The following is a 9,278-nucleotide window of genomic DNA, read 5'->3' as shown; positions in this document are numbered from 1 at the left end:
GACTCCTCCCTGGCCGCACCCTTCCTTGGAGGAAGGGCCAAGGCTGCGCCCCCCTCTCCCTTGGCCCTATATATAGTGGGGGGAAGGGAGGGCAGCCGCACCCAAGCCCTGGCGCCTCCCTCTCCCTCCCGTGACACATCTCCCTCCTCCCGCAGCGCTTGGCGAAGCCCTGTTGGAATCCCGCTACTTCCACCACCATGCCGTCGCGCTGCTGGATCTCCATCAACCTCTCCTCCCCCTTGCTGGATCAAGAAGGAGGAGACGTCGCTGCTCCGTACGTGTGTTGAACGCGGAGGTGCCGTCCATTCGGCGCTAGGATCATCGGTGATTTGGATCACGACGAGTACGACTCCATCAACCCCGTTCTCTTGAATGCTTCCGCTCGTGATCTTCAAGGGTATGAAGATGCACTCCCCTCTCTCTCATTGCTAGTTAATCCATAGATTGATCTCGGTGATGCGTAGGAAATTTTGAATTTCTGCTACGTTCCCCAACAGTGGCATCATGAGCCAGGTCTATGCGTAGATTCTATGCACGAGTAGAACACAAAGTAGTTGTGGGCGATGATTTGTTCAATTTGCTTACCGTTACTAGTCTTATCTTGATTCGGTGGCATTGTGGGATGAAGCGGCCCGGACCGACCTTACACGTACTCTTACGTGAGACAGGTTCCACCAACTGACATGCACTTGATGCATAAGGTGGCTAGCGGGTGTCTGTCTCTCCCACTTTAGTTGGATCGGATTCGATGAAAAGGGTCCTTATGAAGGGTAAATAGCAATTGGCATATCACCGTTGTGGCTTTTGCGTAGGTAAGAAACGTTCTTGCTAGAAACCCATAGCAGCAACGTAAAACATGCAACAACAATTAGAGGACGTGTAACTTGTTTTTGCAGGGGTATGCTATGTGATGTGATATGGCCAAAAGGATGTGATGAATGATATATGTGATGTATGAGATTGATCATGTTCTTGTAATAGGAATCACGACTTGCATGTCGATGAGTATGACAACCGGTAGGAGCCATAGGAGTTGTCTTAATTTATTGTATGACCTGCGTGTCAATGAAAACGCCATGTAATTACTTTACTTTATTGCTAACTGTTAGCCATAGTAGTAGAAGTAATAGTTGGCGAGACAACTTCATGAAGACACGATGATAGAGATCATGATGATGGAGATCATGGTGTCATGCCGGTGACGAAGGTGATCATGCCGCGCCTCGAAGATGGAGATCAAAGGCGCAAGATGATATTGGCCATACCATGTCACTTTATGATTTGCATGTGATGTTTGTCATGTTTACATCTTATTTGCTTAGAACGACGGTAGCATAAATAAGATGATCCCTCACTAAAATTTCAAGAGACGTGTTCCCCCTAACTGTGCACCGTTGCGAAGGTTCGTTGTTTCGAAGCACCACGTGATGATCGGGTGTGATAGATTGTAACGTTCGCATACAACGGGTGTTGACGATCCTAGCATGTACAAACATGGCCTCGGAACACATGCGAAACACTTGGGTTGACTTGACGAGCCTAGCATGTACAGACATGGCCTCGGAACACAAGAGATCGAAAGATCGAACATGAGTCGTATAGTAGAAGCGATCAACATGGAGATGTTCACCGATGATGACTAGTCCGTCTCACGTGATGATCGGACACGGCCTAGTTTGACTCGGATCATGTATCACTTAGATGACTAGAGGGATGTCTATCTGAGTGAGAGTTCATTAAATAATCAGATGAACTTAATTATCATGAACATAGTCAAAAGGTCTTTGCAAATTATGTCATAGCTTACGCTTTAGTTCTACTGTTTAAGATATGTTCCTAGAGAAAATTTAGTTGAAAGTTGATAGTAGCAATTATGCGGACTGGATCCGTAAACTGAGGATTGTCCTCATTGCTGCACAGAAGGCTTATGTCCTTAATGCACCGCTCGGTGTGCTGAACCTCAGCGTCGTCTGTAGATGTTGCGAAACATCTGACATACACGTTTTGATGACTACGTGATAGTTCAGTGCGTAATGCTAACAGTTTAGAATTGTGGCACCAAAGACGTTTTGAAACATCACAGAACATATGAGATGTTCCGAAGACTGAAATTAGGATTTCAGACTAGTGCCCACGTCAAGAGGTATGAGACCTCTGACAAGTTTCTTAAGCCTGCAAACTGTTGGGTAACGTAGCAGAAATTCAAAATTTTCTACGCATCACCAAGATCAATCTATGGAGTAATCTAGCAACGAGGGGAAGGGGAGTGAATCTACATACCCTTGTAGATCGCGATGCGGAAGCGTTGCAAGAACGCGGATGAGGGAGTCGTACTCGTAGCGATTCAGATCGCGGTTGATTCCGATCTAAGCACCGAAAGTACGGTGCCTCCGCGTTCAACACACGTGCAGCCCGGTGACGTCTCCCACGCCTTGATCCAGCAAGGAGAGAGGGAGAGGTTGGGAAGACTCCATCCAGCAGCAACACGACGGCATGGTGGTGGTGGATGAGCGTGGCAATCCCGCAGGGCTTCGCCAAGCACCGCGGGAGAGGAGGAGGAGGGAGAGGGGTAGGGCTACACCAAAAGGAGACGTTCTCATGTCTATGGCAGCCCAAAACCTCAATATATATAGGGGAGGGGGAGGGCTGCGCCCCCATCTAGGGTTTCCCCCCTCAAGGGGTGCGGCTAGCCCTAGATGGGGCTTGGGGGGCGGCCAAAGGGGGGAGGAGTGCCTCCCAAGTCAAGTGGAGGCCCTCCCCCTTAGGGTTTCCCCTCTCCCATGCGCATGGGCCTTGGGGGGGCTGGTGCCCCTGGCCCATTAAGGCTAGGGCGCCCCCTTTCAGCCCATGCTACTGTATTGGACGTGGTGGAACATTTTCCGGACCTCCGGACCCCTCCGGAATCCTCCGGAATCTTCTGGAAGCTTCCCGGTACAATACCGAAAAAACCCGAACTTTTCCCGGAACCCGAACAACAACTTTCCATATATAAATCTTTACCTCCGGACCATTCCGGAACTCCTCGTGACGTCCGGGATCTCATCCGGGACTCCGAACAACATTCGGTAACCACGTACATGCTTTCCCTATAACCCTAGCGTCATCGAACCTTAAGTGTGTAGACCCTACGGGTTCGGGAACCATGCAGACATGACCGAGACGTTCTCCGGTCAATAACCAACAGCGGGATCTGGATACCCATGTTGGCTCCCACATGTTCCACGATGATCTCATCGGATGAACCACGATGTCGGGGATTCAATCAATCCCGTATTCAATTCCCTTTGTCTATCGGTATGTTACTTGCCCGAGATTCGATCGTCGGTATCCCTATACCTTGTTCAATCTCGTTACCGGCAAGTCTCTTTACTCGTTCCGTAACTCACATCATCCCGTGATCAACTCCTTGGTCACATTGTGCACATAATGATGATGTCCTACCGAGTGGGCCCAGAGATACCTCTCCGTTTACACGGAGTGACAAATCCCAGTCTCGATTCGTGCCAACCCAACAGACACTTTCGGAGATACCCGTAGTGCACCTTTATAGCCACCCAGTTACGTTGTGACGTTTGGCACACCCAAAGCATTCCTACGGTATCCGGGAGTTGCACAATCTCATGGTCTAAGGAAGTGATACTTGACATTAGAAAAGCTCTGAGCAAACGAACTACACGATCTTGTGCTAGGCTTAGGATTGGGTCTTGTCCATCACATCATTCTCCTAATGATGTGATCCCGTTATCAACGACATCCAATGTCCATGGTCAGGAAACCGTAACCATCTATTGATCAACGAGCTAGTCTCCTAGAGGCTTACTAGGGACATGGTGTTGTCTATGTATCCACACATGTATCTGAGTTTCCTATCAATACAATTCTAGCATGGATAATAAACGATTATCATGAACAAGGAAATATAATAATAACCTATTTATTATTGCCTCTAGGGCATATTTCCAACAGTCTCCCACTTGCACTAGAGTCAATAATCTAGTTCACATCACCATGTGATTAACACTGACAGGTCACATCACCATGTGACCAACACCCAAGAGTTTACTAGAGTCAACAATCTAGTTCACATCTCTATGTGATTAACACTCAATGAGTTCTGGTTTGATCATGTTATGCTTGTGAGAGAGGTTATTTAGTCAACGGGTCTGAACCTTTCAGATCCGTGTGTGCTTTACGAATATCTATGTCATCTTTGTGGATGCTACCACGCGCTATTTGGAGCCATTTCAAATAATTGCTCTACTATACGAATCCGGTTTACTACTCAGAGTCATCCGGATTAGTGTCAAAGTTCGCATCGACGTAACCCTTTACGACGAACTCCTTTCCACCTCCATAATCGAGAAAATTCCTTAGTCCACTAGGTACTAAGGATATGTTCGACCGCTGTCATGTGATCCATTCCCGGATCACTATTGTACCCCTTGACCAAGTCATGGCAAGGCACACTTCATGTGTGGTACACAGCATAGCATACTGTAGAGCCTACGTCTAAAGCATAGGGGACGACCTTCGTCCTTTCTCTCTCTTCTGCTGTGGTCAGGTCTTGAGTCTTACTCAATACTCACACCTTGTAACACAGCCAAGAACTCCTTCTTTGCTGATCTATTTTGAACTCTTTCAAAATCATGTCAAGGTGTGCGTTCTTTGAAAGTATCATCGGGCGTCTTGATCTATCTCTATAGATCTTGATGCCCAATATGTAAGTAGCTTTTATCCAGGTCTTCCTTTGAAAAACTCCTTTCAAACAACCCTTTATGCTTTCCAGAAATTTTACATCATTTCGGATCAACAATATGTCATTCACATATACTTATCAGAAATGTTGTAGCGCTCCCACTCACTTTATTGGAAATACAAGTTTCTCATAAACTTTGTATAAATCCAAAATCTTTGATCATCTCATCAAAGCGTACATTCCAACTCCGAGATGCTTACTCCAGTCCTTAGAAGGATCGCTGGAGCTAGCATACCTTTTAGCATCCTTAGGATCGACAAAACCTTTCTGATTGTATCACATACAACCTTTCCTTACGAAAACTGGTAAGGAAACTTGTTTTGACATCCATCTGCCAGATTTCATAAATGCAGCTAATGCCTACATGATTCCGACGGACCTAAGCATCGCTGCGGATGAGCAAATCTCATCGTAGTCAACTCCTTGAACTTGTGGAAATACTCTTTGCCACAAGTCGAGCTTCATAGACGGTAACATTACCGTCCACGTCCGTCTTCTTCTCAAAGTTCCATTTATCTCGGATTTCATGGCTTCTAACCATTTGTCGGAATATGGGCCCACCATCGCTTCTCCATAGCTCATAGGTTCATCGTTGTCCAACAACATGACTTCCAAGACAGGATCACGTACTACTCTGAAGTATTACGCATCCTCGTCGTCCTACGAGGTTTGGTAGTGACTTGATCCGAAGTTTCATGATCACCATCATAAGCTTCCACTTCAATTGGTGTAGGTGCCACAGGAACAACTTCCTGTGCCCTGCTACACACTAGTTGAAGTGACGGTTCAATAACCTTATCAAGTCTCCACCATCCTCCCACTCAATTCTTTTGAGAGAAACTTTTCCTCGAGAAAGGACTCATTTCTAGAAACAATTACTTTTGCTTCCAGATCTGAAATAGGAGGTACACCCAACTGTTTTGGGTTTTCTATGAAGATGTATTTATCCGCTTTGGGTTCGAGCTTATCAGCTTGAAACTTTTTCACATAAGCTGCGCAGCCCCAAACTTTTAAGAAACGACAACTTAGGTTTCTCTAAACGGTGTCGTCTCAACGGAATTGCGTGGTGCCCCTTTTAAAGTGAATGCGGTTGTCTCTAATGCCTAACCCATAAACGATAGTGGTAATTTGATAAGAAACATCATGGTATGCACCATATCCAATAGGGTGCAGTTATGATGTTCGGACACACCATCACACTATGGTGTTCCAGGCGGTATTAATTGTGAAACACTTTCCACAATGTCTTAATTGTGTGCCAAACTCGTAACTCAGATATCTCTATGATCATATCATAGACATTTTATCCTCTTGTCACGACAATCTTCGACATCACTCTGAAATTACTTGAACCTTTCAATAATTCAGACTTGTGTTTCATCAAGTAAATATTCTCAGCATCTACTCAAATCATCTGTGAAGTAAGAACATAATGATATCCACTGCATGCCTCAGAACTCATTGGACTCCATACATCAAAATGTATTACTTCCAATAAGTTGCTCTCTTGTTCCATCTTACTGAAAACGAGGACTTTCAGTCATCTCGCCCATGTGGTATGATTTGCATGTCTCAAGTGATTCGAAATCAAGTGAGTCCAAGCGATCCATCTGCATGGAGTTTCTTCATGCATATATACCAATAGACATGGTTCGCATGTCTCAATCTTTTCAAAAACGATTGAGTCCAAAGATCCATCTACATGGAGCTTCTTCATGCGTTCTATACCAATATGACTCAAATTGCAGTGCCATAAGTATCTGGAACTATCATTACTATTTTACATCTTTTGGCACGAACATGTGTATCACTACAATCGAGATTCATTTTAGGTGCAAGACCATTGAAAGTATTATTCAAATAAGCAGAGTAACCATTATTCTCCTTAAATGAATAACCGTATTGCGATAAACATAATCCAATCATGCTCAACGCAAACACCAAATCTCGATGGTAGAGGGAGCATGCGATGCTTGATCACATCAACCTTGGAAACATTTCCAACACATATCGTCATCTCACCTTTAGCTAGTCTCCATTTATTCCACAGCTTTTATTTCGAGTTACTAACACTTAGCAACCGAACCAGTATCTAATACCCTGGTGCTACTAGGAGTACTAGTAAAGTACACATTCATCTAACGTATATCCAATATACTTCTGTCGACCTTGCCTGCCTTCTCATCTACCAAGTATCTAGGGTAGTACTGCTTCAGTGACCGTTCCTCTTATTACAGAAGCACTTAGTCTCGGGTTTGGGTTCAACCTTGGGATTCTTCACTAGAGCAGCAAACGACTTGTTGTTTCATGAAGTATCCCTTTTTCCCTTGCCCTTCTTAAACTAGTGGTTTTATTAACCATCAACAATTGATGCTCCTTCTTGATTTCTACTTTCGCGGTGTCAAACATCGCGAGTTGCTCAAGGATCATCATCTATCCTTGATATGTTATAGTTCATCACGAAGCTCTAATAGCTTGGTGGCAGTGACTATGGAGAACCATCACTATCTCATCTGGAAGATAAACTCCCACTCGATTCAAGCGATTGTGGCACTCAGACAATCTGAGCACATGCTCAACGATTGAGCTTTTCTCCCTTAGTCTTCAGGCTTAAGAAACTTGTCAGAGGTCTCATACCTCTTGACGTGGGCACTAGTCTGAAATCCCAATTTCAGTCTTCGGAACATCTCATATGTTCTGCGACGTTTCAAAACGTCTTTGGTGCCACAATTCTAAACCGTTAGCATTACGCACTGAACTATCACGTAGTTATCAAAACGTGTATGTCAGATGTTTCGCAACATCTACAGACGACGCTGAGGTTCAGCACACCGAGCGGTGCATTAAGGACATAAGCCTTCTGTGCAGCAATGAGGACAATCCTCAGTTTACGGACCCAGTCCGCATAATTGCTACTACCAACTTTCAACTAAATTTTCTCTAGGAACATATCTAAACCAGTAGAACTTAAAGCGCAAGCTATGACATAATTTGCAAATACCTTTTTGACTATGTTCATGATAATGAAGTTCATCTGATTATGAACTCCCACTCAGATAGACATCCCTCTAGTCATCTAAGTGAAACATGATCCGAGTTCAACTAGGCCGTGTCCGATCATCACGTGAGACGGACTAGTCAAGATCGGTGAACATCTCCATGTTGATCGTATCTTCTATACGACTCATGCTCGACCTTTCGGTCCTCCGTGTTCCGAGGCCATGTCTGTACATGCTAGGCTCGTCAAGTCAACCTAAGTGTATTGCGTGTGTTCCGAGGCCATGTCTGTACATGCTAGGCTCGTCAACACCCGTTGTATTCGAACGTAAGAATCTATCACACCCGATCATCACGTGGTGCTTCGAAACGACGAACCTTCGCAACGGTGCACAGTTAGGGTGAACACTTTCTTGAAATTATTATAAGGGATCATCCTACTTGCTACCGTCGTTCTAAGCAAATAAGATGCAAAAACATGATAAACATCACATGCAATCAAATAGTGACATGATATGGCCAATATCATTATGCTCCTTTGATCTCCATCTTCGGGGCACCATGATCATCTTTGTCACCGGCATGACACCATGATCTCCATCATCATGATCTCCATCATTGTGTCTTCTTGAAGTTGTCATGCCAATGGTTACTTCTACTTCTATGGCTAACGCGCTTAGCAATAAAGTAAAGTAACTTACATGGCGTTATTCAATGACACGCAGGTCATACAAAATAATAAAGACAACTCCTATGGCTCCTGCCGGTTGTCATTCTCATCGACATGCAAGTCGTGATTCTTATTACAAGAATATGATCAATCTCATACATCACATATATCATTCATCACATCTTCTGGCCATATCACATCACAAGGCACATGCTGCAAAAACAAGTTAGACGTCCTCTAATTGTTGTTGCAAGTTTTTACGTGGTTTGTAGGTTTCTAGCAAGAACGTTTCTTACCTACGTATGACCACAACGTGATTTGCCAATTTCCATTTACCCTTCATAAGGACCCTTTTCATCGAATCCGTTCCGACTAAAGTGGGAGAGACAGACACCCGCTAGCCACCTTATGCAACTAGTGCATGTCAGTCGGTGGAACCTGTCTCACGTAAGCGTACGTGTAAGGTCGGTCCGGGCCGCTTCATCCCACAATGCCGCCGAAACAAGATAAGACTAGTAGCGGCAAGAAGAATTGACAACATCGACGCCCACAACTACTTTGTGTTCTACTCGTGCATAGAAACTACGCATAGACCTAGCTCATGATGCCACTGTTGGGTAACGTAGCAGAAATTCAAAATTTTCTACGCATCACCAAGATCAATCTATGGAGTAATCTAGCAACGAGGGGAAGGGGAGTGAATCTACATACCCTTGTAGATCGCGATGCGGAAGCGTTGCAAGAACGCGGATGAGGGAGTCGTACTCGTAGCGATTCAGATCGCGGTTGATTCCGATCTAAGCACCGAAAGTACGGTGCCTCCGCGTTCAACACACGTGCAGCCCGGTGACGTCT

Source organism: Triticum aestivum, chromosome 3D (assembly GCF_018294505.1).
Source record: "Triticum aestivum cultivar Chinese Spring chromosome 3D, IWGSC CS RefSeq v2.1, whole genome shotgun sequence".
NCBI classification, from domain to species: Eukaryota; Viridiplantae; Streptophyta; class Magnoliopsida; order Poales; family Poaceae; genus Triticum; species Triticum aestivum.
The sequence above is the reverse complement of the archived record's forward strand: the minus strand, read 5'-3'. Positions refer to the sequence as shown.